This window comes from Onychomys torridus, chromosome 2 (genome assembly GCF_903995425.1).
Source record: "Onychomys torridus chromosome 2, mOncTor1.1, whole genome shotgun sequence".
Lineage (NCBI taxonomy): Eukaryota > Metazoa > Chordata > Mammalia > Rodentia > Cricetidae > Onychomys > Onychomys torridus.
This window is the reverse complement of record NC_050444.1, coordinates 118587753-118614816: the sequence shown is the minus strand read 5'-3', so window position 1 is coordinate 118614816 and position 27064 is coordinate 118587753. Positions and strand designations below refer to the sequence as shown.

At 40.7% G+C, this 27064-nt stretch overlaps 1 protein-coding gene across 1 annotated transcript in view; it reads left to right on the top strand.

Moving 5' to 3' along the window:
• Positions 1–10052: 10052 nt before the first annotated feature.
• Pde4b (phosphodiesterase 4B) overlaps positions 10053–27064 on the top strand; it is a 546203-nt gene continuing 529191 nt past the window's right edge. Inside the window, exon 1 of the mRNA XM_036177953.1 lies at positions 10053–10205. The gene's annotated coding sequence lies outside the window, so the exon portion shown is untranslated. The remainder of the gene's footprint in view (positions 10206–27064) is intronic.

Sequence of the window (27064 nt, the reverse complement as noted above, 5' to 3'; positions counted from 1 at the left end):
CAAATTAAAATTTCAGAAACATCCTTGGATATACATCAAGAAATAGTGTTTAACAAGCTATTTAGGCATCTGTCTAGGGTGGATTGACATATAAATTTAACCATCACAAACTTCCTTGGGACCCTAAGAAAGTTGAGATGGGAGAGCTGGCTCTTGTCCAGTGTTGGTGCGATGGGAAAGTGCAGGGCTTATCTGAAGTCCTGGCTGGAGTAGTCTATGAGGCTGGACCATCTTAGCTGACTGCTTTGAAGTTGTCCTGATGCAGATTTTTGAGGAAACTTTAGCAGAGGCATTCTGAGAGGCTGGATCACCTGGGCACTTGCTTCATTAATGTTTTGGTCCTTTTGTTCTGAAAACACACAAACTTTTAAAGGTAACATTCATATCTACATTAACACAAGTATGGAATGTGCAGTGCGCATAAATCAGCTAAGATGATTGTCTTTTTCTATGTTTGGGATAAAAGACATCTGTCAATTTTATATGTTCATTTGGACCGTGTAACCAAACTGTAATATAGATCTCCATATGAAAGGATGACATGTAATAATAAGTCAGGAGGACTTTGTAGCCAAAAAGATTTATCATGTCTTATCCAGTCTCAGAGCTTTTCACATACCAGATGGGTCAACATACACATCACCTGTCTTATAGTTTTTCTTGGTTTCTTCCTTCTTGTCTGCAGCCACAATTTTTAGGAGGTCTCCCTCAGTCAAATGTGATCTTTATTAATTTTGAAGGAATCCATAACTTTTTCTTTTCTTTGGAAAGAAAGGCATAATCTCTTCCCCCAAAGCAACACATTTCCTGACTTTCATTCTGTAGTTAAGAGATCCATAAAATACATGCTGGTTTAATTTAGCAGTTTTTCCCCCTATAATCCAATGTCTCTCAGCAATATTTGCCTTTTGCTCATCAGCATTCAAAATTCATAAAACATCATACAGGATCCAGATGCCCTGCATATTTCCTATTCTTACATGGTTTATTCTTTTTATATTACTTTACTTTTTCTTTAAAGACTTTATTATTTTTAAACCATTTATTTTTTCTATGACTGTCTATACCCATTTTCTTTTTTTTTCTTTTTCTTTTTTTTGCATCTAAGCACATCTTAAAGCATACTATACCTGTTTAGAGTTTTTTTTCAGTTTGGACCTGACTTTCTGCATCTCTGCAGCCTTCTCTGACCACATGAGCCAAACCTTAAACTGCCAGGTCATCTGCTGTGCAACTCCACTTAGCACATGGTGCTGGCAGCTGGCTCCACCCTACCCCCTCAGGTCTGTCCAGCAGGCTATCCTATTGGTTCTGGGCTGCAGCCACTGTTTGCCTTTCTGTGAGAGCCTAGCCTCATGCCCACCTGGACCCTTGTTTACTGGTCCAGCTCTGGGAAGTTGGTGGGCTTTGCTGTGGCAGGCATTTCTCCCCAGTGTTGGGTAGCCTATTGAGCTGGCTACTCAAGTGCTTGACTGCACAGCAGGTCTTTTAAAGGAGTTGCACCTCTGTTCACTGTGAGCACTGGGTCTACTTGAGAGACAGCTGTTAACAGAAAGCCCAACTGGCTCTGTGCCCAGAACTTTTTCCATCTTTCTTAGCCCTTAAGTGGATATATATGCCCCATGTTGGGCACCAAATGTAGTCAGACTTTCTTTGGATTGTCAGCCCCCAAATAATGACATGGAGACTTAATATTCATTATGAAAGCTTGGCCTTAGCTTAGGCTTGTTCCCAACTAGCTCTTATAACAAATTAGCCCATTTATATTAATCTACATTCCACCAAGTGCCTTGTTATCTCTCCTCCATACTGTATGCTAGATTCCCTCTGCCTCTCACTGGCTTAATGCCATGCACCTCGGATTCTTCCTGAGTTCCTCTCTCCTGGAACTCCTGCCTATTCTCTCCTACTTAGCTATTGGCCATTTAGCTTGTTATTAAACCAATCAGAAGGTGCCTTTCACACAGTGTGATCAAATATCCTGCAACATTCTAGGTCAGATCGACACATAAAATTAACCACCACATCCTTCCCTAACTTCAACACTCAATTTCTCTTTTCCACATTGACTTTATAGGCCCATCATTCATACTTGCCTGGGTAACTATGAGGGTTTTTCAATGAAGAATGGTTCCTGATGTTTTCAAATGGTGCTTAGACATTTCTAGAGATAATCCTATGGTTTTTGCTCTTTGGATGTTACTCTATGATTATTTATCTAAATAACATTATAGGTAAGATGGATTGATATGTTTCTTTTATGTGAACTCTTTAAGTGATCAATGACACATACTTTATAAAACTGAAGTTATTTATAAAGTTAAAACTACAATTGTTTAGTAGTTTACACATTCTAAGAGTAAACCATTTTTTGAGAGTATGATAAAATTTCCTTGGGTAAATTTTACTGACTTGGTAATTTGTTTAGAGGGATATGAGTCACTGAAGATTTTCTCATTTTTAAAATCTTTTTTTTTCTGTTAGACTTATTTAATTATTTTTTCAACTAAAAGTATCCCTTTAGCCCAGGCTCTCAAATATTTTTCCCCTTGTAGTGAAACAGGCATTCCCAAAGGAGGTACTATATCTTTGATATTATAGTGTTTAATTTCTCTCTTAAGGGAGAAAAATATTTTAAGTGCAAGGGAAATTGTACTATCGATTAAATTAGCCCTTAGGGGTAAATTAACATTAACATTCTCTGTTTCTTTGTTGTGTTATTTTTATATTTATATAGTTTTTCTTGATTGATTGGTTGAGCAATTATTTTGGCGATATGTCCCCTCCCCCCCCCCCCGAACTGAGGCCCGAACCCAGAGCCCAAGCACTCTACCACTGAGCTAAATCCCCAACTCCCTCTTTTGAGATAGGGTTTCCTCTGTGTAGCCCTGGCTGTCATGAAACTCATTCTGTAGAACACGGTGGTCTCAGACTCACAGAGATCCACCTACTTCTGCCTCCTGAGCCCTGGTATTAAAGGTGTGAGCTACCACACCTGGCATTATGTTTCCATTTTCAAAAAGCAGCTCTTCAAAGTCCAGGGCTTTGCAGAAGTTACATTAGTACTCTGCCACTGAACCACATCCCCACCAGGGAATTACATCTTAGTTCTGGTTAGGTTCTGTGCAGAGCAGTCTTCGTTGACACAAGCAGAGTCACCTAGGAAGAGGGACTCTGAATTGACAAATTGCCCCCATCAGACTGGCCTATAGGCAAGACTCTGGTGCATTTTCCTGATTAGTGATTAATGTGGGGAAGGGCCCAGCTCACTATGACCAGTGCTGCCCCTGGGGCTAGTAGTTTTGGGTTGGATAAGAAACCAAACAGAGCAAGGCACAGTGTGCCAGCCAGGAATCATCAGTCCTTCACAGTCTCTGAATCAGTTCCTGCCTCTTGGTTTCTGCATTCCTTCAGTGATGGAGTATAACCTGGGGGTTGTTAAGATAAAATATCTGTCTACCTCCAGGTTGCTTTTGGTCAGGGTATTGTCACAGTAACAGAGAAGCTGACTAGGACAACTTCATTTTCTAACTGTGTATTGAGGCCCCTAAATTGTTTATTTCATTTCTTCTATTTTCTTTCTGTTTATTTAGTCATTAGTTTTCTAACCTTCCAATTGTGCTTAATGTAGGTAAAATGACATCACATGTTTCTAATAGTGTTTTCACATATTGTGATTTCTAGAAGTTGCTAATTTTGTTCCTAGGAATCAGTAAGTAGTTTTAGTTTATAATTTCCAAGTGGAAGTACTTCTGTTGTTTTGATTTTCTATTCATCTTTAGGTCTGTGTAATGATGATTGCAGAACATTGCACATGGCCCCTTATTTCTTTGCATCTTATCTTTCTGATGTGATGTATGAATGTTGGTCACATTGGGTCTCTGCGACATAACTGAGCAAAGCAACTTAAAGGAGGAAACATCTGACCTACAGTCTCCGAAGTTCTGGTCCTCAGAGGGAGAAGCAGAGAGGGCCTAGGATGAAATACAATCCACATGGCTCAAGTGACTTACTTCTTCCAGCCACGCCCCTCCAAAACAGTACCTATCATCTTCCCCAATAGGACTCTGAGGCTTCAATACATGAGGTTTTTTGAGTCACCATGCCCAAACCATAGCAATGATCATTCTTTCCCTCAATTTTATATTCATAAAAAATGATGTAAATTAGGTCTCAAAAAGAACATGTCATCCCTACTTTTGAGGCACTGGATGTGATTATACCCAGACTCTGACTGGAAACATGAAAAGGACTCATCAGGCTTTGCTTCTTCCTTTCAGCCCATCATTTTGTCTCCTGTAATACCTGCTTTGAGTGTGCTGTTCTGTGTACTTGGTTGATAGAGACTCACAGCTTTCATGTCTTCACTGTGGGTTTTTCTCTTGGTTTTACATACACTATTATTTTTTCTCACATAGTATTTGTTTTGGTCTGACTCATCTCTCACAGCTTCTGCCTTATTCTTGTCATTTCTTTTCTTTTCCCATGTATATGTAGAGTTGGGGTTTGTATGTGTAACCTTCCTTTTCTTTTCTACCATTTGAATCTTCCTATGTAGCTCTCAGATGGAGCATTGATTTTTTTTTTAAATGCAGTTTACTTATCCTTAAAATATCTTAAAACTAAGTACCAGTTGAGAGTTATTTGACCCAATATATTTGAATATCTATGAGGAGGTGTATGCACATGTTTGTTACACAGTGTGTATACACATGTACACAAATATATTTAGAAAAGTGTGTTTTGAGATATAGATTTGACTTCTAGTGCGTACGTTTATATCTTTATGTAATAGTCAAATGCTCTTATTTTCTATACAACCATTAGTTATAAACAATGATAACTGACATACATTCTCTACACTGCATTTTATCCATGTAGTATTTTGTTTAAAAGTTGAATTTCTTAGGGACTATCTTTATATTATTGCAGAAGCTTAGTCTACCACTTATATGTCAGCATTAAATGACACTGTCAACCTCAGCAACTCCAGATGAGTCAGCCAGTGAGCTAACTTCAAGTACAGTCACCGTTTTCACTTCCTTCTGCGTTTGGTGACTTGTGTCATTCCATGCTCTAAAAGCCTGCGCGTGACGTCATTCCTATTTTTACACTCTTAGTCTTAGAGCAAGATGTGTGTTCACTATTCACCAGCAGTTCTTCAGAGAAAAATTTCCCAGACTTATTCCTTCCTAGGCAAGGAGTGCTCTTTGACTTCTAATGTTTTAAACTGGCCCTTTGTGTCTGATGAGCAGCTCCGCCTGGATGGCTCTTTGGAGTTCTGTAGTCTTTCCTTGAGATTGTTCTGTGTTGTCTCATTGGCATTAGGCTCTGAATGATGCTCTGAAGAAAACTGATTTATTTATTTTCCTTTAAAATTCACCTTTTCTCTTTTTAGCTTTAGGATGTTTCCTCTATGTTCAACATTTTGTAACTTAACATGATAAAAATGAGAAGGGTCTGAAAAAGAATTCAGTGATTTGTCAGTATGTGTCTTGGCTCAATCTTTATGGATCAGTGCTTTCTACTACATGGGGTTTGTTTTCATCCTGTGGGCTCAAGTCCTTTTCCTGCAGTTTCAAGGATGGAAGCTCTTTTCACTGATTTACCAGTAAGGTTTGTTTTCACAGATGCTGGTCATGTGTGCTGTATTTCGACAGAAGAAGACAACCCTTCCATATCATTTAGAAACCATCTCTTTACTTGTACTTAACCATTTTCATATCTGTTTTTGCTGTCTCATAACTTTTGTGTCTTTTTAATGTTATTTTCATTTCTGTGACAGTTTCTTTTTTTTTTTTATTCTTCTTTATATCATCTCATTTCATCCTCCTCATCTCTCACCTGAGTTTTTATTGGGGGAAGAAGATGATCATGCAAGGTTTTGATGTCTCTTACACACTACCTTAATTAACATCTATATGGCAAGACATTTCATACACAAATATTACAGCATGGTTAAAGAAACAACTTCACACACACACACACACACACACACGAGAGAGAGAGAGAGAGAGAGAGAGAGAGAGAGAGAGAGAGAGAGAGAGAGAGAGAGAGGAGAGAGAGAGAGAGAGATTTTTGTGATGGCTAACTACTGGGCATGGGCCTTCTCCTGGAGTATGGTTGATATACCCAGTGTCTTTCACTGGAGAAAACTCATATTCCTTTTATTGCAAATATCTTCTTGGTTGGGATGACAGAAACTTTGTGTTCACTTCCTCTTCTCAGTGCTGTATTTTGCTGGTTTGAACCTATACAGGTCTCGTGCGTGTTGTCATAGTCTCTGTGAGATCATATGTGCATGAGTCTTCTTGTGTCTATTTCCTTACTCATCCACCATCTCTGTCTCTTACAATCTTCTTGTCTCCTCTTCTGCATAAACCCCTGGACCTTGAGGACAAACATTTGATAAAGACACTCCCATTTAGTGCTGACTGTTCCAAACTCTATGACTGCACTTTGCCCAGTTTTAGATCTCTTAGTTAGCATCTCCTGCAAGAAGTTCTTTGATGAGGGCTTTTGGAATTCCTGGCCACTCCCCTAGCTACACGACTGTACATGTACAGTTCAGTAACCAAGCAAGGGGTCTACATCCTACATAATCTGGGCGCTGAGTGATTGTGTAATTTGCATGCAGTGTGATCACACAATCCATGCACATGCGTGGAGTAGCTCTGTAAGCCCATATACACATGTGCAGGGGAATCCATAAGAAGTGAGACAGACTCCTCCCTCTTCTTCTGCTCCCCTCCACCCCGTGCACATGTCTTCCACAGGCCTGATCACGTTCTCTTCTGTCCCTCCCTTATTCTAATAAAATTCTTACAGTGGGTTTTGTTGTTCCTGGTGATTTTTCTCGCAAGGTAACAGCGCCGCTTAATGAATGACATTGTGCCACTGCATAAAAACCAACAAGGGCCGAACAATGCTTTGTTCTGTGGCATATGTTATTAGGAATATGTCATTGTTCATAGAACAATACAACATTAGGAATCATTATATTGCTATGTTCTTTTAGCAGAATAATAGTATTAGGTTTTCATACAGGCCCACGACCTCTTTAGTCTCAGGTTCTTGACCATTTTAACAGTGTTAGGTATGGGTTCTATCTCACGGAATAGGCCTTAAATTTAATCATAAAGTGTGCCACATGGCTCCAGTATATCTTGCAGGCAGGCCACTGGTGCAGGTTGCAGGGTTTGTAGCTGGGTAAAAATGATGGTTACTTTTCTCCCCCAGTGATACATAATGTACCTTCTAGCACCACAAACACTAGTCATTAGGAGTAGAGCTTCTAGTGAGGCACCATCTCAGTTTCTTTAGTTTTGATGACATGAGTAAGTTGTACTTTTACCAATAGGGCATTACCGTCAGGTTACATAGAGCAGTCATATGGAGAGTAATAGCCTGTGTTTTGGGGTGGGGGGTGGGGGCAGTGGGTAGGTGCCCATGGGACCTCTTTGGCTAGTGATTCAACAACATGTAATCCATTCCTGGCATTGGAGTTTTTACTTGTTGGCCTAAGACATGTTGTCAGGGAATGGTCTACCCCATTATACAGTGATTCCATTTAAATTTCTTTCATTCACACACACACACACACACACACACACACACACACACACACACACACGACAGCTTCTGCAGTAGTAGATTTCCATATGGTTTTTCAAAGACCCTTTAGTGTTAGTTGCTCCTTCCATATTCTCTCCTTTATCCTGCTTTCCCATCCTCTTCTCCATTTAATCCTCCTGTTCCTATAAAAGTCAGTCAGAATTGTACTGATTCCGTGGAACATTTCCCCATTACCTATGGATAAGTTTTGATGTTTCTTTTGGAACTGTGCAAATCTGTCTTGGTATTGTCCTGTGTCCATCTCTTTTTCTTTCAGGGTCAGTTTCTTCTATGTTACTAATCATTATTGAGTGGATTATTACTTTTTGTGATTAAAAGTCTTTGGAGAAAGTTCTTGAAGTTAAGCTTCAAGGTAACTTTAGTATTCTCAAACCAAAAATGCCTACCTTTTGATGCAAATTGTTAAATTAAGCAGGGCCCAGAGCCTCTGCATTTCATACTGCTCTCAGCCTCTTTGGGAATGGTGGTTTTGCTTGCTCGGGTTTGCTGTGTTTCTTGAAAGGCAAGCTCCTCTCTTCCCATCACTCTCCCTGTGTGTGCTTTTCTGCCTTACTCCTGATTCTATGACATCCTTCCAGCTTCTGCGTTTTGTTGTAGGTTCTTCACTTCTTGGCACTCTGTTCTTTTTTTGCTTGTGTCTCCTATTGTCTCATTGGTTAATTCAAGCTGCTTCTCCTAAGGACTTCTCCATGCAACTTCTGGCCGAACGCAGCTGCTCTTGACAGCCTTTGAAAGTACTTTGGAGTTTATGAGTAAACTATGTATAAATTTGAAGAAAATGCTATTTAAATCTCTTCCCATTCTCTGTTTGAGTGTATAAATTCCAGCAAGAGGCAGGGAAAATATTTAAATAACTAATGCCATGATCAGTCTATTTAATTATTTGCAACAATAATGATTTGGACTGATTTTTTTTTTATTTCTGAAAAAAGATGGAATAACCTCGAAAGACTTAGTAGCTACTAATTTTTCCAGTTTCAATATCCAGAGAAGGGGAGCATGCCACTCAACTTGGTTCTGTTTTACTTAGATTAAATCACATTTTAGACTGCCATCTATGTCTTTGGACAATGACGTCTTCATACTTAATAAGTCTAGCTAATTAATTCTCACTGTAGTTCAGAAAAAGAGACTGTGTCAGAACCTTGACATTGCAGGGTTTTTTGGCTTCTCTCCAGAGACCCATTGTCTTTGAGTTATTAACTTTGGGCTCAATTTCAAGGTAATGGATGCAGTGGATGGCATATAACACAAAGCAAAAAGCCGGAAAAGCAGATCAGCCACTGGACAGTTGGCAGCGTTGCAGCTGGAGATGGGGATGCTTCCCTGTCCTGTTGGAGGAAACAGTGCACAGCAGGAGTTGGTAAAGTCCCATCACCCAGATGGTATGAGTGTCCCCAGTCTTGTGTGGTTTGGGACAATGGGAAAAATATGGAAAGTTACTGCCTCTTCCCTGGTGAGCCTTTATATGCCCCTTAGTATGGCTAGTTCAGAAAGACTCAAAATTCCCGACCTCATCTCCTTCTCACACAAAGAAACTTGCCTTCAACTTGGGCAATTGTGGCATGCTTCATAGTGGAATGTTTAGATTTGCCGTTTCGGGTTTTATGGTTGTTTCTCCCATTAGACGGCAAGCTGCTGGGATGCAGATTAGTGTCCCAACGATCCTCATCCCGCCACACTGATACCAAGTTCTGTGCTCTGAGCAGAATGCCCATTAGGTCACGGGGATGAATAGAGAGATAGGCTAAAGTATCCATGAAAGTCTGGTCTCTAATTAGGTTGGTAGTTCAAGGTACAAAGTCACCCCCTCGCTAACTTCCTCTTTTCCTTGCCTGTTTCTTTCTCTTACATTCTGACTGAAAGGACTGAATAGCTGGATAACTAGGAACACACACACACACACACACACACACACACACACACACACACACACACACACACGGTGGCTCCACCCATCTGTTTTCTTAAAGCAGGATCAGGAGTGCAGGTCCCAGTGCCCAAGCCTGTTGCTGAGTCACGGGAATCCCTAAGTTATGGGACCCTCAGGCTGTTGCTTGAGCACATCCTCAGCAGTGATAGACCCTTTGGTTCAGGAACACAGAGCCAATCCCTCAGGGAGTTCATTGTGCAACAGGAGAGCAGTGGGCTCCTGCGCTCCCACCAGCTCGGCTCTTTGAGTGATGAGCCAGGCTCTCTTCACCCGCCCACCCCCCGGGGGCCCCCATCCCCCTTTCTTGCAGCCAGGAGGTGCGCGAGCCCTTGGTACTGTCTAGGTGGCAGATGAACAGCGAGCCACTGACACATCGCAGGGCCAGTGAGCGGGAACGAGCACGGGGGCGGGGGCGGCGTGTAGTGGCAGACGGCCGCGGGGATTATGAATGGGGGCGGGGGCTGGCGAGTTGAGGTTCCACCCGGGATCGTCCGCACCGGCTGATGGGCACGCAGGGCTGCGCGTAATCCTCCAGCCGCGGTGGAAGGAGGCTGCAGAGAGCGCCGGCTGGCAGTGAGGGAGCTTCTGCAAAAGTCCCCTGCGGTCGCGCGCGTGGAGTGCCGGGGAGCTCGGCCAGGTAGGAGGGAGAGGAAAGGAGCCAAGGGCGACGGTCCAGAGGCCCCGGCTGCGGCGGCTCACAGGTGGTGGCCTCCGTGGCCGCAGCATCTAGTCAAGGCGACCGGGTCTCGGGTACCGTGCAGTGCTGGAGCAAGAGGCGTGGGGGAGCAGCGGCTTGGGGATCAGTCGGTGGCGGTCCGGGGTCAGGAGGCGCAGGAGAGGCACCCAAGCTTCTCAAGCGCGGGCTGGTGGCCCTCTCTGGGTGGCCGTGGTATCCTGAGATGTGGCTGCGGGTCGCTCTCCCTCGGATCCCCAGGGTTCCCCCACGGGGCAGCCTGGCGCGGGAGCGCAGCCTGAGGTTGAGGATGCCTCACCTCCCGCCGCACCGTACCGCACGGCACCGCACCGCGGCCGCACCAACTGCGGGCTCTGGAGCCTCGAGGCTGGTATGGCAGCCTCAGCGCGTTCCGGTCGCCCCTGGGAACCAGTCCTCCCACGGACCCCTTCCCTTGGGCACTCTCAGTCTCGGCCGCTCGGCCCTTGGACGTCTTGGCCAGTCAGTCACTGGGGAGAAGAGCGAGCCTATGGACGTGGCCAGGCAGAAGGATTCCCCGAGGGGGAGCTCCGAGTGGGCGGTGATGAGCTGGTGGTGCCTGGGGGTTAACTGCCCAGAGTTTGCCGGCTTCCTGCTGCAGGATGCTCCCTCACACCTAGGTAGCTGGGTCCCCAAGCCAGGCGTACCCAAGCCTCTGCAGAACCAAAGCTCTGCCCAGAACTTTTGGCAAGCTCTGGTACTGGGGCTGCCTTGAGAAGCTCCAAGGCTGGGGAGCAGGAGGCCCGCTGACCCGCATCTCACTTTCCTCTGTTCTGTCTCCTCTCCTTGTTCTGTTTTCCTCTGTTCCTCACACACTGTCTTCCATGTGCTACACTCAACACAAAAATCTAAGCCCGAGGAAGGCACGGTGTTGACCAAGCATAAAGAGGAAGGTGGGGAGGGCTAGTTCTTAATCAGGTGTTCATCATCCGCATGACACAGCATGCCTGGGCAGATCATAAAGCAAAACTGATTTTAAAAAATTACTTGCAGGTACCTTAAGTTTCCATCACAGGTGTATGATGTTACTAAACAGAAATGCATTCTGTGCACCTCTAACGTTAGATCTTTATGAGATATAGCTGTTCCATAGATCACATGCATCTTTGAGGCTTAACACTTTCCAGTTCTTGCAAGTTCCTAGCTACACTGTGAGAAAGGCAAATTAAGTTAAAATGTATAATTGAAATAATAAAAGTCCATGCCGTTTTAGTAGATCATAATTTCATTTTCTTCTGCTAAGACCACTTGTTATGCAATGATTTTCAGCCCCGCACCCCCAATTTAGAGATTCCAATGTTTTTATGTATGACCTGAGGAAGAAGGACCAGGAAATTTTGTGGACATATATTGTCAAGAAGGTGGAGAACGCTGATGATTTCATTTTGGGTAGAGCAAATTTAGTTGTGATTTCTGCTCGGTGTACCTCATTTATCTTCTGACATCCCAGGAAAGAAATCCCTTTTAATATAAATACGTATTTTTCAGTGTAAAATTGGCCTATTTATCTCTTCAAATCAGTATTTGTAGGACGAAGCAAGGAGCATATTCACTCTGGTTTCTGTTATTTTTTATTTTTATAAACAGAATGATGCCAGCTTGCAAATTTACCAAAAAAACCCCAAAACAAAACAAATAAAGTATTAAAAGGAATAGAATAGATGACATGACTGATACATTTGTGATGTCTAGCAAACAGATTCATCATCTTTCTATTTTCCTGATATATTGTGAGCTAAGCAATTTTGTAACGTGTCTACTTGTATTTTCTCATTTGATTGGATTCTTCATTTATTTCCAACTTGGCATATTTTGCCAAGATGAATTATCTTAAATTTCTCTAGAGGGCACCTGCTCGGATATGCCTGTTTACTTTTCTAATAGCATTGGTTTTGATAGAGGAGCAAGAAGTAAATGATACATAGTTTTATGTTCTTGGAGTCATTTGTCAAGGTTGAGACAATATTTAATAATGACAGGTGCTGTCTATATGTGTTTGGGAATGATATGTTTTGTGTGCCCTTACAATCCACTTAAAATGGGGAAGAGGCTGTTATGACTGTTTTCTACCTGTTTTGGCTTGAGAGAAATAAAATAGGTCTTGAGTTAGAAAGATTTGGATGTTGCTAATTAAAAAAAAATATTGCAGCATGAAACTTAAGTTACTGCTCTTTCTAGGAAATCCAGGCAGCATTATGTAGAACAAGCTTCAAGTGGGTTGTAGATGATCAGACATATGGTTTCCTTGAGCACCTTGCAGTAGTGTGGTGGACAATATGATGTGTTAAATTTTTCTCCTGGGATGGACTTGCTGTTTAATCTCTGAGAATGTTCTTAAGTAATGCCTTCAGCAACTGCAAACCCTGGGGTGTGATGGGGTTGTAGGAGACCCTGTTGTCCACAGTCATATCCAGTGGCTAATGGGAATATGAAGATCACCTTGTCAGCACAACTCCAAGGGATTCCTGTAGCTTTGGAGCACCTGGGATGACTCACATTGTGGTTTATTTATATCACCTTTTCAGCGGTGCTTCAACTCGAGTTCTTCCTCATGTGCATATAATAAAGTAGTAATAAAGGAAACTACACACTAATTTAATGTCAGAGGTGACTTGCTAGAGAAACGAATCTGTGACAATGTGCCCTGCATATGCTCATTTGACCAGTTTTAATCGATTTGCCTTCTGAGATCTGGTGTCAGTTGGCATTGAGAGACACTTCTTCGCCTTTCCATCCTTCCGTGAGTCATCCTTCCTTCCTACCTTTGGTTTACAGTTTTTGTATCCTCTTTTCTGTCTATTAATTTGCATATTATATATCTCATATCTATTTTTCATGACTTTGAAATGTTTTTAAAACTTCATAATTTTGTTTTCTCTTTTTAAAATTTAATTTATTATTATTATTATTATTATTAAGACAGGGGCTCATGTAACTTAAGTTGGCTTTGAACTCACTCTGTAGCTGAGGAAGAGCCTGAACTCCAGCCCTCCTACCTCTACTTTAAAGTTCTGAGATTATAGGTGTGAGCTACCACGCTTAGCTTAGCTTCATATTTTGTTTTCCTAGATACAGTGGATAAAAATGTCTATCTTCTAGAACTCCACAAAGACCTCATAATTTTATCATCTTGATACTCTGATTTCAAAATTTTTTAGCGAAGTAGTTCCACCATGTTTTTATACTACATGTCATCTTGAAGTAATTGGGTCTTCCGATAGTTTTACACCCAGGGCTTACTTAACTTGGACCAAATCTTCTCTGCTTTCTGGATTTCTCTTCTTCCTTTGGATTTCTGTTCCTCAAGATGCCAGAAATCCCAAGCCTCTTTTGCTTGTTTGAAACTGTGTGTCATTCCAGTCCTTAAATAATAGCGTGTCTGGGAGGGGAATCCCAAATGGACAATTGTTTTCCTCATTACTTTGAAGACACAGGTATCCAGTCACTCATGTTGATAGGTTGGCTCCTGGGATGCTCTTTGTCCCTGATGTTTTCCTGTCTCACTGGAGGACGCTCACTTGTGGGTTGGCTTGTACTGTTTCCTCGTGGGGTTTGGAGTGCGTAGTTAACCAGAGGATTCCTGTGTTTCTGAGTAAGAATTCATAGCACATCTGAGCTTGTTTCACCTTGCCCTCCTCTAGCACTGCCTGTGAAAGTCCTACTAGACTTGCCCTGGACCCTCTCTTTTCATGTGCCAAATCTGTCATCGCTGTATTACCTTCCAATTACAGATAATTAGGAAGATCTCTGGGTGGCTGTCCAGAGGCATTCCATAGGTGTTCCTGTCCTTACTGATGTCTTATCAATTGGTTAATTTGCTCCTTGAACTGATTTCTTCTCTCATGGTTGAAAATGCTATTGGATCTTTTCAGATTTGCTTGCTTCTCCCTAGATTTTGTATCCTCTTGTTATGGATTCTATCTTACTTTATTTCTTAAAGTCATACCATAATAATTTGTAAGCCCCTTCAGATTGTTCTCTTACTTGAAATTCTTCTGGGATTGCTCATCCAGCAATGGTATCTGCTAGAAGTTTGATTGCTGAATAGTTCCATAAAGCATATCCTTTCTCCATGGAAGGTATAGAGTTGGTATCAGTTAATTTTTTCCCATTCAGCTTGTGACTACACAGTAGAGACTTTCTTCTTTTTTTGCTATTATGTAAGGAGACTCTGGGTCCTCCTTAAATAATGCATTACAGCAGGTAGTTATTCTCTTTATGTTTAGCATGCAGATCTTTGGGCAGCAGTTTTAGTGACAGTTTAATCCCTAGTGGCTTATGGTCTGCCTGCTTTGTTTGGTGCATGTGGACTTTCCTCTGAATTCTGCTGCTGCAATATGATGGGGTAGAAGGAGCCTCTCCAGCACAGGCTTTACGTTTCCTGTAGGTGAAGAAAGATATTGGCTTTAGGCTATAGGAATAAGGAGCATTCTCTGCCCTGGAGCTTGTTGTGACTGGATTCCCATGTCTGTGCATTTAAGGCTACCTGTTGTTTTTTAGCTCAACCCTAGTTAGATATAGGAAGAATGAATCTTGCTTGCTATCTATGGCTACTAGGTTAGTGGTGGGAGACTTAGCACCTGTGAACCTCACTGCTGTGTTATTCCTGTGGCCAGAGGCCACCAATCAGTCCACCAGCCTCTTTCTACTGTTTCAAGTCTCTGTTGAATGGCTGTGACACCATTTCTAGGATTTACAATCGTGCCTAGTGGAGGAGGAAGAGGGAGATGAATGATCACTGTCATGTCTGCAATGGAGTACATGCTCTTTAAACAGCTTAAATCCTTAGACACATTATCCATTAATGTAATTGAAAATACTAGTTCAGCTGTATTTCCCCATGACATGTATTTGTTGTAAAGAGATTATCGAAACCTCAGTTTAAAGTTCTTATTTAAGTTAATTCATATTGTTGCAGTTAGAGATTGAAGTATCAAGCCACATCTTATCACTGAAACCCTAGACAAAAATCTGTATATGATATTTTCTCTGAAATGTTTTTCTCCAAGTTATGTTTAAGCCATTTGAAAAACATTAGTACTTTTAATCTTTTGCCACCTCTGTGGAAAGTGCTCAAAGAACCCTCCATCAATGGGCATTTTAAGTCTTAGAAGAAAATATGATTATTTGCGTAAGTACTTGTTGATGCCAAAGGGAATAAAGATAAGGTTCCGGATTCTCAGCTGCTGGTTTCCTAGTTTGTATCAAGGGCTAGCTCACAGAATCATGGTATTTCTCAGAGCCGAAAGTGATCTCAGAAGTCAGCTGTTGTTTTGCACCTCAGAAAATGGAGACGTTGAGATGCTATAAGGGAATCTGAGTGGCTTCAGTTCACTAGCAGCTAGCCTTATTTATTTTGAGGTTTTGCTGGTTTCTGGTGTTACATTTCCTTTAGTCAGCATGGAATTCTTCTGAGGTGACACTGAATGTTTACAGGAAGGTATAATTACTTAGTACCCCCTTTTGATGAGAAAACATCCTTCAAAAATTGATTTTTCATTTTAGTAATAGCCATATTTTGAAATATGCAAAACATATGCGTGTATTATCTAGAAAAATGAACATATAGCCCAAACTTGTATCTAATATGAGGATTGATGAATTCCTAGGGAAGACTTCTAGATACAGGTTTTTATTATCCTCATGTGTTAGCTCTGGGTTTTCTTTGCTGGCAAGAATGACTTAGGTTTAGTGGCTCATTTTTATGATCAGAGTCACTTCTGTGGGCCTGAGGACAGTGATTGGTACATTGAACACTGAAGGATATGTTTTTCTGGCAGGCCCTTGAGAGCCAGTAGGTGAGAAGGCTGTTGCAGGACTGACAGATGTTTAAACAGACTGACAGTGGGTAACACAAATGGAAAGTCTCTCTCTCTCTCTCTCTCTCTCTCTCTCTCTCTCTCTCTCTCTCTCTCTCTCACACACACACACACACACACACACACACACACACACACACCACAGTCTTAGGACTTCTTGGGTAGGCTCTTTCATCTGCTCCTGTTTGCTTTTCTGTCTGTCACTCTTCTCCTGCACAGAGAGGAGTGTCCCTCTGAGACTGTTCTCTAGTACATCAAATGTTAGGAACTGAAAAAGCACAGGGTGATGTTGCTGTCTTTACTGGAAGATTTTCTGAGGGAAAAAAGAAAACCCTATCTATCTGTATCTTCCTTCCATTATGCATCCAGGTAATTATAGCCACAGAACCACAATTGTTTCTGAATTCAGAGGTTAAGATGTAAGAGCAGTAATTGTTAAAGTATACTTCTTAAGAGGCCGTCTGCCTATGCCTAAAGGATGAGCCTATTGACTTGCCTGTGACTACTAAAACTCCTCTAGAAAAAATAGCTTTTGCAGTGTTAAGATTTATACCAGACCGAAAAAGTCAATGCCACAAAAAAGTGGCAGAAAAAAATCATAAATGATAAAATAAAGCCCTCTTGTTACAATCCTTTACTTTTCCGAACACTGTAGATTGAAGCTTTCAAGATGACCCTGAGTGAGGACCAAAAATTGGAAGTCCTGAGTTCATTATTGAGATGATAGTAATCACCAGTGTGTGTGTGGGCCCAGGTACATAACATGACTTCAGATCACATTGATCTCTAAGGTTCTTTCTGGTGTTATTTGACAAACAAGGGAATCTTGGAATAGCTCTATATAATTAAGTATTACTCATGAGAAAATTGTCTGGAAAATTATTTTTAAAATTTTGAGATTAGCACAATATTTTGATGTGATCCAAAATTTGCAATAATAAGAGATGTGTGGACCCATCTACCCAACAACATGTTATATCATTTGGGGGAACATATTTAGTGCTGGCCATGATAAGGACAATGGATAAGGATAAGGATAAGTAGATGGCATTAGATTGAATTTGTTTGGAAGTGTGGCAGTTGCTGTAGCTGGACTCACTTCCCATTCATTCACTCAATTTCTCCTTCATATTCTTCTACTACAAAAGTCGGAAAGAAACCTTCATTCAACTTTCCAGCCTCCTCGCAGCTGGGAGTGACTCTAATGACAAAGATTAGATGGTCTGAATGAAAGGCAGGCATCTCAAGCAGCCAGAGGTCCTAGAACTCTTACTTTCCATTAAGCATTGATGATTTTATTATGACCGGTAAGCAGCCATCTTGCAACCATTAGACATAGATTCATATGCTTAGAAGGATGGAGAAAATAAATGAAGATTAGATCCTAGGTGAGTCTTAGAGAAGACATATCAGCTCAGCCTTGTCTGCCTCCAGATATAACTTTCCAGAAGAAAAATTAACCCCCTTAATGGTTTAATCTACTATTTGTTAAGTTTTCTATTACTCCTGGAAAAAAAACCCTAACACATTACCAGCTGGATATATAAATTGTTATGATTTTACACTTTACATTTCTGAAGAGTAAGATTAATGTCTACAGACCTTTGTAATTACCAATCTTAGATTGTAAAATTTGGCTAATTTGTATAAATATTCTCATCCTGAAGATGTTTAAGTGTGAAAATTTTGGATAATGTGTAAGACTTACATTCCATTGCTTATTGCATAAAGAATAACATGAAAATCTAAGAGTTTCTGTTTTGTATTACCAAGAAGAGATTTCACATTTTATTCAATGGGCAAAACTTTAAGAGGGAAGCTCTATTTCTGTAAGTCACACCTCCTACTTAGCTTTAACTTTGGTAAGATGCGGATACAGCTGGAGAATACCAATGAGCCTTGAAGAAAACATGTTCCCCATTTGGATTAGGAAAAATGTCTAGCAAGGTGGGTTACCCTCTTTATCAGTTAATGTAGGTTTCCTTCTGACTTTACACTTTTATAAAACAAAGAGTTACTTTAGGAGGCATTAAAAGTTAAGGAAGGATATCCATTTGTAGTCAGTGGCAAAGGAAGGAGAATTATTTTTTTCCCCTGCAATTGATGCCACACATAAGCATGGTGTTCTGAGGAATAAGACTCTGGCCATATTATGTACTATATACTTATGAAATACTGTCCTTTTGTTGTTCAAATTTATATCTATGGATTTTGATTCATTTTTAAATAATATGTCTGATTAATACTCAAGAGCAGATGCTTACCTTAGAAAAGAATAATATTCACTGAATCCAAGTGATTTTACTTTGCCATTCACATATAGGGTATTGGTGAAAGCACCCAAATAATTTAAGTTTTATTTTCCAATTAATGATGGCATTCTACTTTGGAGTTGTTTATTCACATCAAGAAGTATAATAGAGGTTTTTGGTTAATTTTTTTTCCCATTAAAATGGGATGAGGCAACAATTCTCACCACAGTTCAGAGGGCTATTACAAGAGAAATGAAATAATGGATATGAAGTGCATTAGTTTGCTCTGCAGGATGTTACATAAATTCTAAAAATAGCATTATACATGTGTAAACAAGAAGATGGATGATAATTTCCAAATGTGAGTTTTATAACTCAGGATTTTGAGTCAGGTTTTTGAAGGTGAGTTACACAGCACCACAGTATTACTTTTGTGCATTGGATTCTCAAAAGTAAGGTTCATTGTGAGGGAAAGAGAATGGTGATTTATTGAATGATGCAATATAGCTATAGACTTATCCATATGTTGGAAATAATTTTGGTTTCTTAAATGTTTAGTAATGAGGAAACTCTTCTTCAGATAGCAATCATAATGACGGATATTGAATATCAAACCTAGAAAAGAGCTTCCAATAGTCACTCACATCAGTTACTTTGTGTGATGGGACATCTTTAAAGAGAAAAACTACCTATTTTTAATTATGTGTATATATGTGTATCTGTGCTTGAGTTTGTATACGTAAATGCAGATGCCCACAGAGACCAGCAGAGGGCATTGCATTCCCTGCAGTCAGACTTACAGGTAATAGTGAGCTCCCTGTAGTGGATGCTGGGAAGTGAACTTGAATCTTCTGCAAGAACAGTACATGCTGTTAACCACTGAGCCAACTCTTCAGCCCTTAAAAAAAAAATCATCCTTTAAATTCATTAGACATTTGAGATGTAAAGTACTTAAGGTACTTGACCAACAAGGTCATGGTAAAAGTTGTACCTTTGTATAAGAATAATGCTTCTTCCTTATGTCAGTTTTTAGATGATGAACAGTTAGCCATAAAGCTGACATGTGAAAGTGGCCAGGAAGTAGGAATATGGACAGGATACTGCTTTTCTATGTGTCTTATTGCATTGAGAAATTTATTGAAAATAAACATTTGGGTGTGGTTTCATAAGTGGTAGATGCTAGAGACAGTAGCTAAAATGGAACTAAGCTGATCAGTTAATGAGGCAAGGTCATACTTTGAAAGTTGGGTTGTTCATCTCATTGTGTATGTGTACATGCACAAATGTGTGTGTCTGTTTAAAAATGTATATGTATGCATGTATGTAGATGTCAGAGGACAACTTTAGGGGATGGAACTTATCTTCCACCTTGAGACATGGTCGCTTTGTTGTTGCTGTTATATACTCCAAGTTAGCAAGGATTCTCCTGTTTCTGCTTCCCATCTGACCTTAGGAGCACTGGAATTCTAGGTCTGTGCTAATGTGTGAGATTTATATGAATTCTGAAGATTCAAATCCAAGTCCTCATGCATACATGGCAAGCACCTTACACACACAGGCCCATCTCTTTGGCTTTGATCTTTTGTATTACTTTTGATCTTTGCGGTGTATTGTATAATTTCCTTGACTGTCTTATGAAAATTAAGAGGAAAGTCAAATTCAGTGAGATGCTTAGAATGGGAAGAAATGTACCCTAGCCATCCTTTCTGGTAGCAGTTATGAGTAGAGAAGGAAGAACTCTTAGCAAAAGATATGAGAGATGAAGGTGAGTGCTGGAGAATTAGCTCGGTCAAACTGCGCTGTGAGTCCCGCTCTTGTTTTCCACATGAAGCCTTTACGTATACAGTCACAGTGGGTTGGGTGAAGAGCCCTGGGCTGCTGTTTTGCCTCAGTGGGGCTAATGTGCTTTGTTTACTGCAGCCATTCAGGGACCTGGGTTAGAGTAGAGACAGTTCAAGTTTGAGTACATGGATTCAAAAGTTAGCATACTTGACTCTAATCAGAGCACGAAAGATGAGAGGATGTGATAGTCCTCAGAGGCAGACCTTCCTGAGAGAGGCACACATCCCTACCACTTAAATCTCATTGTTTCACTGCTTGGGTCTCTCAGTCTTATGATGAAACTCCAATTGAGAGAGTGGCTATGTCCAGAGAAGACAAATGAGGTTTGGTGGGCAGCTAATACTTTGTTCAGGATAGCCACGCTATGGATTTCATAACCTCTTTCTTGTGTCATATCCCTTCTTTCCTGGTTTCTGCAGCTCCTCCTTTCTTTGTTCAATCTTCTCTATTGCTAGATGGTGCATAATTTAAATTTTCATAAGAAAGAATGTGTTCAGGACAGAACTTTTGAAATGTTATGTCTGATGGATAGCTTTTCTGAGTGTAGAATTTTAGAGTCATTTACTTCTGAATTTCAAAGGCATAATTTGTCTTTGTAGCCACTAATAATTTTCTACTATTTAAATTATTGATCCTTTAAATGTGATGTTTTTAATTTGAAATGCTTAGTATTATCCTATTACCCAAACTTTGAAATGTCAAGGTAGTGTGCTTTAGAACAGGTCATTTCTTGGTGGTTGTATGGGTCTCTGATTGTCTTTAGTACTGTGGATTTTTTGTGTACTGGCTATTGTATCAATTCTCAAGTGAATTTCTCCTGCAACTTAGCATTTCAAATCAGAAAAACAGGATATGACTTAATTCCATTGTGTCTTCAATAGCCAAATAGCAGTCATGACTTGTTTATGAAATGAACATGTCTGATAGGATAAAAAAAGTACCAATAATAAAGTCTTAGAAGCAATGAAATGTGAAATGTACCTTTTGTTTTTGTCTTCCTAGAGCTGTAGTGACTAAATTCCACATGATCTAATATTCTTTAACTCTGAGATATACCATTATTTTTTTAAATAAATAATTTTTCTTTATTATTATGTGTTTTGAATTTTATACATCACCCATGGGTTCCCCTGTCCTCCCCCGTCCCGTCCCCACCCCCACCTTCCCCCCAGCCCTCCCCTCCATTCCCATGTCCTCCAGGATCAAGACACCCTGGGGATTCATTTAAACCTGGTAGATTCAGTACAGGCAGGTCCAGTCCCCTCCTTCCAGACTGAGCATGTGTCCCTGTGTAAGCCCAGGTTTCAAACAGCCAGCTCATGCACTAAGGACAGATCCTGGTCCCACAGACTGGATGCCTCCCAAACAGATCAAGCTATTCAATGGTCTCACTTATCCAGAGGGCCTGATCCAGCTGGGGGCTCCACAGCCTTTGGTTCATAATTCATGTGTTTCCATTCGTTTGGCTATTTGTCCCTGTGCTTTTTGCAACCTTGGATTCAACAATTCACGCTCTTGCAGACCCTCCTCTTTCTCGACAATTGGACACCTGGAGCTCCACCTGGGGCCTGGCTGAGGATCTCTGCGTCCACTTCCATCAGTTATTGGATGAGAGTTCCAAGACGACTGTTAGGGTGGTTGGCCATATAGAACTAAACAGAGAATTTTCCACAGAGGAAGTTCAAATAGCTGAAAGACATTTAAGGAATTGCTCAACATCCCTAATTATCCAGGAAATGCAAATCAAAATGACTCTGAGATACCACCTTACACCTGTCAGAGTAGCTAAGATCAAAAGCACAGAAGACAGTTTATGCTGGAGAGGATGTGGAGCAAGGGGAACTCTCCTCCACTGCTGGTGGGAATGCAAGCTTGTACAGCCACTTTGGAAATCAATATGGCGCTTCCTTAGAAAATTGGGAATCCATCTCCCCCAAGACCCAGCTGTAGCACTCTTGGGCATATACCCAAGGAATGCTCAATCATACCACAAGGGCATTTGCTCAGCTATGTTCATATCAGCATTGTTTGTAATAGCCAGAACCTGGAAACAACCTAGATGCCCTTCAACTGAAGAATGGATAAAGAAAATATGGTACATATACATAATGGAGTACTACTCAGCAGAGAAAAACAATGACATGAGGTTTGCAGGCAAATGGATGGATCTAGAAAAAATCATCCTGAGTGAGGTAACCCAGACTCAGAATGACAAACACGGTATGTACTCACTCATAGGAGGATACTAGATGTAAAACAAAGATGACTAGACTGCTATGTAACTCCAGGGGGGCTACCAAGAAAATGGGACCCTAGGAAAGACCGAAGGATCACCCAATGACAGAGAAATGGATGAGATCTACATGAACAACCTGGATGACAGTGGGAGTACTGAAGGGCAAGATTTGAGGTAAAGAAAGCTTAGGGGATCAGGAGATCCCAGCTGGATCAAGAACAGAAAGGGAGAATGAGGAATAACAGACCATGATAAACGAAGACCATGTGAGACCAGGAATAGGCAGAGTGCTGGAGAGGTCCCCAGAAATCCACAATGATATATCCTCTGTAGTCTGCTGGCAATGGTCGAGAGAAAGCCTGATCTGACCTATTCTGGTGATCAGATATACCGTTATTTTGTGTATTATTAAGACATTAGTGATGAACTGTAATATTTTCATGCCATTTAGAAGATTAATTTTATTTTATTTTTTTCTTTTTCTTTCTTTCTTTCTTTCTTTTTTTTTTTTTTTTTGGAGCTGAGGATCAAACCCAGGGCCTTGTGTTTGCTAGGCAAGCGCTCTACCACTGAGCTCAATCCCCAACTCCTAATTTTATTTTTATTGACACAATTTGTTCAAACCTAAGTAAGTATGAACTGTCTCGTACATATGTCTCCTATGAATGTATGAAGAAAGGACACAGTAAAGTAAATCAGATGATCTATTCTTCAAATGCTCATTATCATATATTCATGATTCAGAGTTTTAAAAATTCACATTCAGAATCCCTCTCATCTCAATCTCAAGCCATTCATACATGTGCTTATTCATGCAGAACCACTTTCTGTACCAACAAGAGGTCCAGAAAAGACCTTTAGCCATTATGTTGATCAAGCTTGCTTTGTGGTTTCTCCTTGGTGGGTGTTGTTAAACATGCCTGCCTCCCCACTGCTTCCATTCCTTCTGCACAAGGATATGACTTCTAGGTGTAAAAACGCTCCATTATTGTCTTTTGCATTTTCTTCCAGCCAAACCATCATCCATTCTGCAAGTTTTGTTGAATGTGCAGACCAGGCCACCCACCATGCCTCTGCTGTCTTTCCAGTGGCAGGTGTAACATCTATTTTCAGATGTGCCCCCATTTTAGAGCTATAAAAATACAGAAATTATACATGCATTTAGGGCCAAAATTAATCATCTTTTAAAAATGGAATTTCTTACTCCTTTATTATAGACGTTAATTGCAAGGGAAAGAAGCATTTAAATTTTCTCAAAGTGAAATGGAAATGGCCAGAGTCCCTGGGATCCCTCTAAAGCTGTGCCTGTGCAGCAAGAAATTCACTCCTGCCAGGAGATGATGAAAACATTCACTGGGAGGTGATGAAACATGAAGAGAACCGTAGTTTTGACTGAGACTTTTCTTGTACCTCAGGGAACTGTGCCTGGAAACAGTGGGAATACTTTTGCAGCTGTTCCTTTACATAGACTCACAATGACATTGTGCATGTAGCTCCAAAACTTGATTTTTCACTCACAATTGATTACAAATACAGACTTGAAGCAATTCTGTGAAGGTTCATGTGGATTTTCACTTATATGTTTTTATTTATATTTTCATAGCTATTTCTTTTTTTTTCAGAGCTGAGGATCGAACCCAGGGCCTTGCACTTGCTAGGCAAGCATTCTACCACTGAGCTAAATCCCCAACCCTTATAGCTATTTCTTGATGATGACTATTCCAACTGCTCCTGTGTTTAATGTTTGCAGTTTTCTCCTGCTTTAGTAAGCATCTCAATGTCAATGCTTAAAATTGCAGTGTGAAGAGCTACACACAAGTGAAAGCTTTTTTGATACAAAATATGCTCATGATTATTCCTCACCGTCAAATACCCCCATTATACAAAAGTCGCGACTCTGTTTTACTGAGATTAAAGTTCAATCCCTAAAAACTGAACCATTACCTCCTGAAGAGGCCACTTGGATGCCAAGCATTCTGCTTACATCTTGCACTATGTTTACAAGACCTTCAATGAGGGTTCATTTTTTGCTTTAACTTTAGTCTTTGTTCATTTATAGAAGCTTGCCAAAAATAGTTCACTTTATGGTTTCTCCTGCATTTTTCATTCTCTCTTCTATAGTTTTCTATCATGCCAGAGCAATCTGTTTCTTACAAAGCATGAGGTTCTTTAATTGCTCTGGGGAATGAGTTTCCTCCATGACTACAGGAAATGAACTGACCCACATTTGACATGGGGTGCCTGCAAGAGGCCCCTCAATAATTCCTGGTGCAAAGGGTTACCTTGCTATTATATTATAATTCAATGATGCCTTTGCCACATCTTTCTGCACACTCCAGAATGGAGGGGATTTCTGTTGGGATTATCTTAGAAAAACATTGATTCTAGGAACACCCTGTTTACAATCCCTTTTTAAGCTTTTTTTAAAAACTACAATAGCAACATCCTGACCATCGCTCCAATTTTTCTTCACAACTCTCTGGAAACACCTCTCTTATCCAAGCCTCATCAGGGTTTTATTTATGTATGTATGTACGTAGTATTTATGTATTTTTTATTTATTATTAGCTTTTTAGTGAATTATTCACTTACCATGATAGTATATATATATCAAATATATATTTTATATTTTTGTGTTTTGATTTACAAATCAGCCATGGGTTCCATCTTCCCCAACTCTCTGCCTCCGCCCCCGACATTCCACCCCTCCTCCATCTGATCTCCCTCCAAAGGCCAAGACCCACTTCTACTGATTCGCATTCACCCTTCACATCGAAGCTAAGATTAAGCTAATCGCTTACACATCCTCACGTCCAGACATACACGCAAGGGAGCATCTGAGCGATAATTTACGTGGATTACGACACAGACACTAGGCTATGGTATCCCATCACCTCCATATACACAATCCCCCAGAGCTCAAGTTGCGAGATAGCGACCTGATGGGCATAGAACCCACCTCCCACCTGGGCACAGTGGACCCTTTCCTCTCAGGGCTCTGCTTGGTTTCTCCCCTGGTGTCTTGCTTTTTCTGATGGCACCCTAACCACAGCCTTATGAAGCACTTGCAAGTTTCCCAGGACAACATCTTCTTCTGTGCTATTTTGCTCTGGCTCTTGTGTTCTTTGTTTTCCTGTTCTTGCTTTGTGCTACCAGCTCAGGTCACCCTGGCACAGTAATCCATTGCTTTCTGGTATTCTCAGCATCACAAAACTATAATTTTGGCTTATTTCATGGGAGAGCCTTAATGACTGGAAAGAACCATGGCTTTCTCAACCAGCTGAGGGTGTGTTATACTGTAGATGTTTGAGATTTACTTGAATAAAATTTTTACATGCATCGCCTTTGAAAATATCTGCAACAAACTATGAACCTCATATTGTTACATGGGTAAATATTTGGAATCTAAGAGATTTTATACTTTTTATGCTATTATTTACCTAATACCTAGCGGTCCCTTCCATTCAACTAGACAAATAGGATAGAGTATATTGCACTAATAAAGCATGCCAATATTTCAGTGGCTTCCATATGTCAATGTCCCACTTTCAGTGCTCCATGATAACTGGCCAATGTTCAGCTACTTTGGGGTCAGTGTGACAGAGCAGCCGTCATCTGGAACGCTGCCATTTGTCACCGCAAAAGGCAAGTGAATTGGTATATACACAGAGTTTTGAATTCTCTCTGGTTCACTGACCACAAAAAGGCACATGACAAGTCCTCAGCACAGCAGGGATATGTGAAGATGGCATTGGCAGAGAACAGAGTGACAAGAACAACTATGAGAACATGAGAAAGGAAAAGAACCCTTCACCTGGGAGTCTAGTTAGAGCTTCTTACCAACAAGAAGCAAGAATCCCAGACAACATTTGCTGTGAAGCCACTAACACTGACTTAATATTCCTTTTCTTACATAGTATTTTATGTTAGTTACCAAGAACTAGGCTTAAGACCTAAGCATACTTGAGCTGGTACAGGGCCTCATCAGTTTCCCAGACATTTTGTGGGTATCTCAAACAAAACTGTTTGCAATAAAGACATCTTACCTTCTTCTGTTTTTATCAATTGTAATCCTATCAGATACCTATTGGGAACTACCCTGTGATTTCAGTGAGGTTCTTTAACAATGCTGTATGGATAATAACTTCAGAATCTGAAGGACTGATACCTGTGGGATAGTAATGACAATGAAGAGAGACTTCTTTGAGAAGCCCACTCCCATGATCTGGGGTCCTTACTTCTTTCTGAGTGCCTCTCTGTCCCTTAACCCTCATGCTAATTAAAATATCTTCAGTACAACTCTAATTCAGCTTCATACTGGCTAGTCCTGAAATTCTTTTTTGCTTCCAACCCATGAAACCAGAGTGTTTGACCAAGATGACCTCTTAAAACATTACGGGAACTCCTCTAGCTACTGAGGATGACAGTATGGAGCTGTGTCTCTGCTCCCCTCATCACTAAGACCATCATGGAAAGAATGAATTTGGCAAATAGTACAATCAACCAGAGGGATCCTAATAATTGTTGACTACTGTCCATTCATTACCCTATGTCTGGTCCACTGTAGATCTCAGAACTTGATGGGTGAAGGACTGAGGGAGATACATCTAGTGTTGTGTGTGTTTATGACTAGTT